Source organism: Sarcophilus harrisii, chromosome 3 (genome assembly GCF_902635505.1).
Source record: "Sarcophilus harrisii chromosome 3, mSarHar1.11, whole genome shotgun sequence".
Lineage (NCBI taxonomy): Eukaryota > Metazoa > Chordata > Mammalia > Dasyuromorphia > Dasyuridae > Sarcophilus > Sarcophilus harrisii.
The window spans coordinates 216,648,863-216,659,742 of record NC_045428.1 but is presented as its reverse complement, the minus strand read 5'-3'; the positions used below and the strand labels follow the sequence as shown (position 1 = coordinate 216,659,742).

The 10,880-nt window shown below is 34.0% G+C and overlaps 1 long non-coding RNA gene across 1 annotated transcript; it reads right to left on the bottom strand.

Annotated features, from left to right (window-relative positions):
* Nucleotides 1-2,089: 2,089 nt before the first annotated feature.
* On the bottom strand, nt 2,090-8,733 carry LOC111720295. Its single transcript, XR_004232906.1, has 3 exons — nt 8,627-8,733; nt 5,414-5,468; nt 2,090-2,292 (listed from the first exon to the last, which is right to left on the bottom strand). It is a non-coding gene; the product is annotated as an uncharacterized LOC111720295 (long non-coding RNA).
* Between the last annotated feature and the right edge of the window lie 2,147 nt (nt 8,734-10,880).

The following is a 10,880-nucleotide window of genomic DNA, read 5'->3' as shown; positions in this document are numbered from 1 at the left end:
TGGCAATATTTGCCCAGATTTTGACTCCCAACAACAGAATCCAGGAATATTCAAGACTGCAGCGGTTACAGTTGATGGTCCTATGCTATCTATATAAATGGCATACCATTGGAAAGGTTGGTAGACACAGGTGCAGATTGTACAGTCATTAGAGGTGCAAAGCTGACCCAGTCATTGGCCAAAGATTAAGGCAGACAGCCTTTCTGAAATCAGGCTGTTCATTTCTTTAAAAATTAAAAAAATACAGAATAAGGAAAGAGAAAAACAGAAAAGGAATAGAAAAATAAAGCAAGAAATTACATTATCATGCACCCAGCAGTATATCAGGGATGGTACAAAACAGTCTTTTTTTAAAGTCTTTTTTGGTCACAGTTTTCAGGTAGTTCAGTTTCTCTTGATCTGTTCCCCAGGTATAATACTCTCTCATAAGGTGTTTCACATTCTGACCTACTTTTATCATTCTCTAAAATCTGTTTGGTTGCTTCTTGATTTCTCATACCCTTACTGGATTCTCCTTATCCAAGTTATTTTTATGTGTTGAGATTCTATCTCCTTTTCTAGTTTAACTTTTTCATTTTTTTTCTTTTTAGTTTTTAATATTTTCCTCAATGTCTTTCATTAGATTTTTAAATTCTTTGAGTTCTTTTGTAAATTCTCTTTGGGCTTGGAGCCATTTTGTATTACTCTTTGGGTTGAAAGTTTTTTTTTTTTTTATTTCACTGTTATCCTCTGAAGATGAACCCCGGTCTTCCCTGTTCCCATAATACATTACTATGGTGGGGTTGTTTTTTGCAAGTTTATTCTTGTTTAAATAAGTTATAAGCCTAAGGAACTCTAATTGCGTGGTGGGGATATGATGCATTTAACTGAACTTGAGCTCTACTGTCCAACCTAGAACCCCAAACTAAGAGCTCCATCCTTCAACAAGTGCCTGCATCCAGCACCATCCCTGCCTGCTGAAAGCACCTGCACTCACAGGTGTGCTGGTTTCTTCTCACCTTGGGGCTTGTCCCTGCAACCCCACCAGCCAGGCCTGTATTCCCTATCATTTGAAGTTCCCTCACTAGGCTGTACTCAAAGTTAAACTTTACAAGTCATCTGATAAATGAAAGTTTCTTTGGGTCCTGCTGAGGTTCCAGCCAAAGGCAGCTAGCCCTAGGGCACCCCACTTGAATATTCTCTGTTCTAGCTATGAACTATCTGCTCCTCACACTGGTTAATTCTGGCCAGGGATCTTTTTTTCAGATTTATCAGGTTATAACTGGAGAAACCCTGTTCTGCCTCAAGTCATCTTAATTTTTCACTAGTCTATGTCCATCTTGAAGTGAAAAGTTGTTCTCTTTGTGGATCCAGGAAATTTGGAGAATTTGAAATTAACCTACTCTGCTATCTTCCCAGAATGGTCCCCCCTCCATCATCATTTCTTAGCGAACAATAATATCCCAATACATTCATATACCATAGCTTATTCAACTTTTCCTCAACTGAGGAGCATACACACAATGTTTAAGTTCTTACCACTACAAAAAGGACTGTTACAAACATTTTTACACATGTGTCCTTTTGCCTCTTTGTTGACCTCTTTTGCAAACAGACCCAGTAAATTCACTACTGAATCCAAGGGCTTGCACAATTTCCCTTTGGGCATTTTTTTGAAATTACTCTCCAGAATACATCTTTTCACAAACCTACCAACAATGCATTAGTGTCCCAGTTTTCCCACATTCTCTTCAACATTCATCACTATCTTTTCCTGTTTTCTCAGCAAAGTTGAGAGTTGTGAAGTGGTACATTTTTTTTTCCATTTTGCCAAATATATTTTTATGGAGTTTTCTTTATCCATTTCATCAAATTTATGTTTTAGAAGTTGCTTACTTCTGAATAGTTTTTCATTTCACTAAATATATTTTATAAGGAGTTGTCAAGTTGTTGAATTTTTCTCCAAACCATTACTACCGTTTTCTCAATAGTACATGACACCTATATAAAAACTGACCATATATTAGGGCATAAACCCCCCAAAGTCAGAAATATGAACTGCATCATTTTCAGATAAGAATACAATAAAATAAAAGGCACACTAAAGAGCTGTGGGGAAAATATATCGAAATTTTATTGGAAACTAAATAACAATCACAACAAATTTGAATAAATATTCCTATTAAAATAGGATGTTCTAGAACTGCTGTATGCAAAACTCTTCTAATTTTCGTTGTCTCTTTCTGGGTCTCCTTTGAGCTTTGTAATCTCCTTTTGCATCTTCTGATACGTTCTATTTTTGACATCCAAATGCTTTAGAAAGAAAATTGAAAGAGTTCTTTTCAATTTCAGTCAGAAACGATTTCTTAAATTTCAAAAATTAAAATTTCTTTATCATCATATTTGGATGAAGTCAACATTTCCATCAGGAAGAATATCCTAGGTTAACAAGTTATCAGGGAACTCTTGATGGGATGTACAACAATAACGACAATTAATTGGAAAGATGAATTAGTAGGAGAAGAAAATGTGTACATATAGGATAGACTTACTCATTTATGGCATGGAAAAGCTCTCATCTTTTAAAGCTACAGGAGCAAAATGATTCCAGAAATCACTAATCATTTCTCTTCTACAGAATGAGTTTTTGCAATTAATCAGTAGTAAAGAAACCTAATTTGAATGACCTAATTACACCTAATTACAACCCTCAATGTTAATTAAGTGCTATTCATATTTAAGTTGGAGGGGAAAGAAATGGGATACTCTGGATTTCCCATATTTTATGTGATAATAATTTGAAAGAGTTAACCTGCCCTATATAACAAGTGGCAAAGTCAGGAGACTTAACCAAGAAGCCCTATGTGACAATCAGTTTTGATCTTTTATGGATGTTCACTCATATACTGAATAAATGGCTTAAACTCAAATTTCCCAACTCCTTTCTAAAGGGTACTTTCAGTAGCAAGGGGAAATGGCATATTCTCTGGAACTCTTTAAATACAGCCTTTCCATTTTGAGAAAAATCTATTATCATGAACCAAATTATGGTAAAGCTCCTATGGTAAATCATAGCAAAAGATGAAGATCTTTTAGCCACTATATTTACATTTTGTTGAGACCCACTCAAAATTTACCCGAATTAGAATTATTATTATTAACAGATTATTAACAGTGCCCTTCCTAATTTGTCTTTTCAAAGATTAGACTGAATCTCTAGATCATTTCCCACCTACCAACTATAGGCTCTATTTTAAATAGCAGGATAGATAGAGGATTAGCTATGTAGTGATGCCAAAAGGGAAGATATTTTTATAATTCTGTAGCTCTCCAAAAAGCTAAATCAAAAACTCCCCAAAACATAAGAAGATTGTGAAGATTCCTTATATGATGACTTAAACTTGGAAATAGCATTTCTTATTCGTGAGATATATTTCCTAAAAGAACAAACCCAAAGGTAATTGCTATTGAAAAAAATCTAAATATATTTTTTTCATTCTTAACTAGCAAATTTTTAAATCAGTTTGATCAATATATTTAAAATATGGTCCACTGCCTGGAACTTTGAGGCTCTCTAATAAAGGACAATTCTGGAAATAGCCTATCTATATTCAAGCTTTGAAAACTTCTGGTTTCATTCAACACTGAAGTTGTTCTTCTGAACTGAAGTTCTGAGTGCCACTTTTTTGTCTCAATTGTCATAGTGTGATTATAAAAAGATAGCACCGTGCATCATTACTCATCTGTGAAGTAAACATTAGGATTAGATAATGATAGCTCATTATAAAGATCAAAGAAAAAACTTTAAATTTTGATTTTTTAAAAAAGAAATGGAATTATTGGGAAAGACTCATTGACTTTGGAGGGGTTTAGTGAGAGAGGAGAAGATATAAGCTTGGGGAAGTAGGGCTTGTTATACAGTAGTTAGATATAAACATATTTATGTTGGTAGTTATAAATATTTTTATATTTTTCTGTAAACACACACACATACACACATAGATATTGTATTGTCTGCTTATCTAGATATATTTTTCCATCTAAAACTTTTTGTAACCTAAATTACTGAAAGCCTCTTGTAATTTAATGGTATTAACAAGAAATTCCCTATTGAAGCTTATCTTCAATAATTTCTTGGTGTCCATGAAGAATGTCCAGCTATCAAGTGGTAATTGATTGGAATGATATTCTATCCCAAAGGAGTAGAACTAATTATTCACATCTTCTAAGCTCCAATCTATTATTGTTGGTAGGCTAATACTGGAAAGTTTCTGGAAACTACCAAGTCAAAGGAAGGAGACTGTGCCCTGAGAAGCTCATCATGGAGAACCTCTATAATGTTATAGCCAGATGTGGCTCTTACAAGAAATACATTAGTGATTTAAGTGGTATTTCACAAACATTCATATTGATTCAATCATGCATTTTTTCAGTCTAGTATCCTCTAAGATTTTATATCTGTTTTAGCATTTGAACTGTCAAACTCTTTTTATCATATAGTGTGATGTTTCTAGTTGACATTTTGGAAAATTTTCTTGATCCTGCCAGTAAAACAAAATGAGAATATAATTTCAAAAATTAGAACATAATAAAATTTGTAAATTATAAAATATCAGAAGCAGAATAGACCATAAAGATCTTTTGCTTCGAGCCTCACATTCCACAGTACTCTTTCATTGTTTAGCTTCCTTTGCAATTTCATTTTTTAAAGAAATGCCAACATAGTGTTTCTGTGTTAGACAATAAAGATAAACTGCCAAACCAAGAAGAGTAGATTCTAATTCAGACCTGAAATTTCATGAATTCTGTGGACTATTAAGTGATCATATTGGGAAAGGCCTTTGAAAATAATTGCTATATATTTCTTAATTCCAACTCATAGTATTTTTGTCCATCTCCTCTGAAATTTGTGCCTGAGATGTACCACAGAAGCTATAATTACTTGGCAACTGCAAAGTCAAGAAAGAGACCCAGTAGTTAAAAGCCTAAATCCAGCAACAAACAAGTATTAAGGAAGTATCCATAATGGGTTAGGGACTCTGCAGGGAGCTGTTGATACACAAACAAAGATTAAGAGTGACCACAGGAAAGCATGACAAGAACTCAATGACAAAACTTGGGAGAGGCCAAAAAAAAATTAAATTTTCTAATGTTATTGATCCAATTCACTTCATTCTCCTTTATCCAGGGAAGAAAATCCTTGGTGCAAAAGCAACAGGAAACATTGAGAAAAGAAGAAACAATAATACCGCAAAAAGTTGACTAATGTCACACAAACATAGAACAACTTTTCTATACCATATTATTTGAGAGGCCTAAGATGTTAGACCTGATGTGGACCCAAGCAGTCCTTTGCTCCAACTCCCACATCTGACATTACCCTTGGCCTTTGTAGTTAAAGCTACAGGACAAATTAGCCATGACGAAAGTTTACCTTTGGTGTCTTTTTTATCTCTTTTGTCCCCTTTCTGATTCTCTTTCGAAGAGTTCTGAAATCCAAGGTGAAGAAAGAGGAGCTATGTTAATAAACAGTTAAGGAGGCTTAGTAGAAATCAAGTCAGATTATGTGTTAGAATTGAATAAATTTACTTACTACAAATGTGTGTGGAGGCAGAGCCCCACTGACTAAGCAAAGGCAGAGATTTCCCCAAAGCATCCCCCCCACAGTGTCCAAATACTTTTCAATAATCACTCAAAAATATTTTTGAGCAATAGACTCCCTACAAAGATGCAGTGAAATAATTTTCCAAGCAAACAGAGCTTAGAAGGTAGCAGGAGGGGTCAGTCACTTTGGGGTGGGACAGGATGTGGCACTGTCTAAGACAGTACAGCCTCAGCCTGGGAAAGAGCTCAAAATAGCTTTTGGAAATCATATAAGAGATGTAGAGGAAAAATTGGGAAGAAAAGGAGAGTGATGCTAGGAGTAATACAAAAAGGTCAGGAAGAGAAAAATGTCATTAAATGAAAAATTGGCCAAATGGGAAAATAATTCCTTAAAAATTACAACTGATACATCCAGAGAGAGGACTGTGGGAACTGTGTGGACCACAACATAGTATTTTTAACTCTTTTATTATTGTTTGCTTTCATTTTATTATCTTATTCATTTTCTTCTTTTTTGATCTGTTATTTCTTTTTCAACTCGATAATTGTGGAAATATGTATAGAAGAGCTGTACATGTTTAACATATAGTGGATTACTTTCCATCTAATGGAGGACATGGGGGGAAGGGAGGGAAAAAATTTGGAACACAACGTCTTTGCATGGGTGAATGTTGAAAATTATCCTTGCATATGTTTTGAAAATAAAAAGCTTTAATAAAAATATATATTGTGAGAAATATCAATGACAAAAGAAAATTATATAGAACTTTTGAGACACTTAGATAATTTTGCTGTAAATATTGAGATAGGGAATTATTTTAATCAAAATAGCTTTTTGGATTTCAACCATTTCTATTGACTTAACAGTTTTCTTGAAATGAGGATGCTAAAAATGGGAAAAAGGAACCCACAATTTGTTAAAGAAGGAAGAAAAAAAAGCTGAAGCAAATAACTCCTTAAAAACAGAACAGGTCAAATGGTAAAAAAAAAAAAAAAAAATGTATAAAACTCTGAAAAGCAGCAGGTTGTATTGAAAGGCAGAATTAGCCAAATGGAAAAAAAAAGATAAAACAGAAATTCACTGAAAAGAAGAATTCCTTTAAAAGTAGAATTGAACACTAACAAATGGCAATACAAACCTTTTGGATGAAAATCATTACTTAAAAATTACATGGGCTCCAATTAAGAAATGGTCAAAAAAAAAAAAAGAAAAGGCAATTTAGAAATGAAGAAATTAACACTATTCTTGTCGTATGAAAAAAATTCTCTAAATCACTAGTGATCAGAAAAATGCAAATTAAGACAACTTAGTGACCCCACTACACACTTCTCAGGTTGACTAAGATAACAATGAAACATAATATTATTGTAGGGCATGTGGGAAAACTGAGACACTAGTACATGCTTGATAGAGTTGTGAACTGATCCAATCATTCTGGAGTTTAGTATGGAACTAAGCCCAAAGGTCTATCAAAACATGAATACTCTTTGATCCGGCAGTGTGTCTCTACTGGGCCCATACCCCAAAAAGATCATAACAAAGGGAAAAGGACCCATATGTGGAAAAATGTAGCAGTTTTATTTGCAATTGCAAGGAACTAGAAACTGAGTGGATGCCTAAAAGTTGAGGAGTGGCTGAATAAATTATGGTATATAAATGTCAAGAAATATTATTTTAAAGGAAATAATGAGCAGAAGATTTCAGTAATTGCAGGAGAAACTCACATGAATTGAAGCTAAGTGAAGTGAGTTGAACCAAGAGTACATTGTACACAAGAACAACAAAATTATGTGATAATTCTGATGAATGTGACTTTTCAAGAGGATGTCAGGACTGAATGGAACTGCACCTTTGCATAGTATTTTCATTTTTTTGGTTGTCTGTTGTGCTTTGTTTTCTTTTTCAGTGTTTTTTTTTTTCTGATCTGATTTTTCTTGTTTGGCCGTATAATTGTGATAATACGTATAGAATGATTGTACATATTTAACATATAGATTACTTGCTGTCTAGGATAAGGAATAGGGGTAAGGGATAGAGGCAAGGGAGGGAGAAAAAAATTTGAGCACAAGGTATTGAATGTTGAAAACTATGTTTGCATCTATTTTGGAAATAAGTTGCTGCTATTAAAAAAAAGAAAAGAGTTTTGAAGCAAGATTCTCTGATGAAGGCCTCATTTTTTAAATACATAAACACCTGGGTGAATTAAAAGAAAAATTAAAAGAGTCATTCTCCAACAGGAAAATCATTAAGCTATGATCTATAATTTTTGGAAAACCTGAAAAGATCTACACGAACTCATGCAAAGCGAAAAGTACAAATTATTCACAATGTGCCTTTCCTTTTATCAGTAATACAATGATCCAAGAATATTCTGAAAAATGTAGGCTGGAAAATATTATCTCTACACTGAGAAAGAACTAATTATGATTGAATATAAACACGTCAATTTTATTCTATTATTCTTGAGGGTTTGAAGGAAGGAGGAAAATTCTATAATGTCATTCCCAAAATGACTTTATAGAAAGGTTTTTCGTAACATCACATATACCTTAAGAACTTTCATTTTTTGGACATGAATAGAAAATTTCCTTTTCCACTGTAGTGGTCTGTTACATACTGATCCCACAGTTGGATAGAACTGTAAAAATGTCCCAAGTAGTTTCTGATGATTGAATCCAACACACAAATGTATCTGCTAAGGACATAATTTGATAAGTTTTGTGTCACTCTAATCCCATTTCCTGATATTTAATTAACAAGTACAAATTGAGACCAAGTGAAGATCAAAGCCCTTCAAATGTGCGCAAACTGTTGAAAGTGGGAGAAAAAGGATTTAAACCTAGGTCCTCTCAAGTGCCCATGCTCAGAACTCATTGTACTCACACTAGATGAGAACAACTAAAATGGAAGAGAACCATAGGACATAGCTAAAAGGACCCTGAGAATAAAAAAGATGGAAACATGGTAGCTAACAGTTTAAACCATGTAGAGGCTAAACCATTTTGTTCAATTCTTGTTGTTAAACTACAAAATTGATCTTACCCCAAAAAAGAGGGAATCCATCCTGTAAACTTCTTTTCCTGTGCTCTGTGTGAGGTTGTTGCAGTCTCATTGTCATTTTCTAAAAATAAGAATAATTTGGTGTGTAAACCTCTGAAAATTACTGCATTAGCAACAGCCCACAGCAACCTCCCATTGAGTTGTGAATATTAGACACTCAAGTTTATAGTAGCAGCATATATGGTGATGTACTATGAACAGCACTGTATTAGTCTGAATTCCTGGAATCTCTACTCCATGTTTAGCGAACTGTTGTAATTAAGCTTTCTGTGCCTCATTGATTTCAGTAAGGAAAATGATGGCAGATTTGAACCAAATGACCTCTCCAGTTTAATGCAATATTAACCTCAAGATCTCTTTCCAGGAAGTTATTTGCCATTTCCTCTACCAAAAATAATATAGGATTTAAGAAAACCAAACATGACTTTTTCATCAAAGTCAATCAGCTGAACACTAACTTGATGCTATTTAAGGTACTTTTTAGGAGGGCAATAAAGCAAGGCCCAACAAAGTGAGAAAGGCTAGGTAGATATTTCCTTATCCACATTCATTTCTTCTAAGCTTAGCTTAATAAGTTTTAACTAACTTAAAAGGTCTTAGTCAATTCAACAATGCCACATGGGAGAAAAACCTAATTTTAGAATGAACCTTATGAGAAGGTTGTCTCCAATAGGTAGAACATGTATTCTGAATGTCTTTCTTCATTTGATTTACTAACAATTATGTATCTCTAATGAAGTTGGCTTCATATCGTTAAAATGAAAAGAATTCTTCCCAGAGCTCTTCCTGGAAAGATTTATTCCTGAGGGAGAAGAAAGACATTTTCAGAAGAAAGTGCTAGGGCAGAGCATGGACTAAGAAGGAAGAGCTAATAATAAGAAATAAGGAAGCACTAAAAGATAGATAGGACTGACAATCTGGGTAACAAGGGAGTAGAACAATCTATGTGGTGCCCTGCCCTGTGACAGAATGTGGAAATAGTTCTGAGTCAGGAACTCCTTTCATTGACTCTCTGAATTCTTGGTCAAATATTCAAGGTTACCTGATGAGGGGAACATGTACCTGTATGTCACATTTCTAAGTATTCTTTGGTTGCAAGACCTTGTTTGGATAATCATATGGCAGGAAATTCAGAAGTAAACAGTAGCTTTTTTACTGTGACCCTTAGATCATAATGGGAATTCAGTTTCCTATTAATCCTTCTTGGGATTTCCATATATTATATAAACCTGAATTTTGTAATAGAATAATCTCACCTGAAATTATCTTATGTAGAGTTTTCTAAGTGGCAAGTCTAATATAAGTCTACAGGGAACCTAAAGAAGGCTAAGCATGTTGCACACAATCAAACCTGGGTCAGGAACTTGTAGAATACAGATCAAAATTTAATATCCATATATTCCTCGGAGGAAGAATACTTGGAAAGGTTACAGGTTTCATGCCTGAGTTATTTATAGGATCCTCAAATATTCTAATACTCAGACCCCCAACAACACTGAAAAAATTCTCAACAGGTCAAAAATTGTGGACAATGTACCCTAATGTGCAACCACTATTGTCCCAAATACACAATCTGTAATTTGAATTGAAGAGTAGAAATCTGGAAGAACGTTAATCTAAAGTTCTATGATAGTGACAGGAATGCTGAAGAAACAAATCCAGAAAAAGGACATGCAAAATATGTACTTGAATGAAAGAAACACAGTTCATGTTTTGCCTCATTAAAAGGCTAGAATTACTTTGAAAATCTAGTCTCAATGTTGGGGGAAGAGTCACAGTGTTGGAGAACAAAACAAAAAAGCAACGAACTTTGAAATATGTAGAGAGAGAATGAAGCAGCATGGAATATGAGTTATATAATGCTATTCTAGAAACAATGTTAAAATAGCGTAAAATGAGTTTTTTGTGTCCATGGGACAAGGAGAATTATTGAAATTAAGTTATATAGCCCCAGAGAGCAAAAACTTCTGACCCTCTTAAACAAAAAAAAACTTTGAGGAGAGAGAAATGAAAAATCACTGCACTATCCTCAAGACTATGAGCAGCAATAAAAAATTATAGAATGCCTAGATCTTTCAGAATTAGTGGGGACACTAGAAATAGAAAGAATTTACTGGGAAAAACTTGACATGCACCAAAACCATAAAAGTTCTAGAAATATTTTAACCTATATTCAGAAACTCATATATCTGTCTATCAAACTATATACCTGTATCACTCTCAGTGTACATGTGTA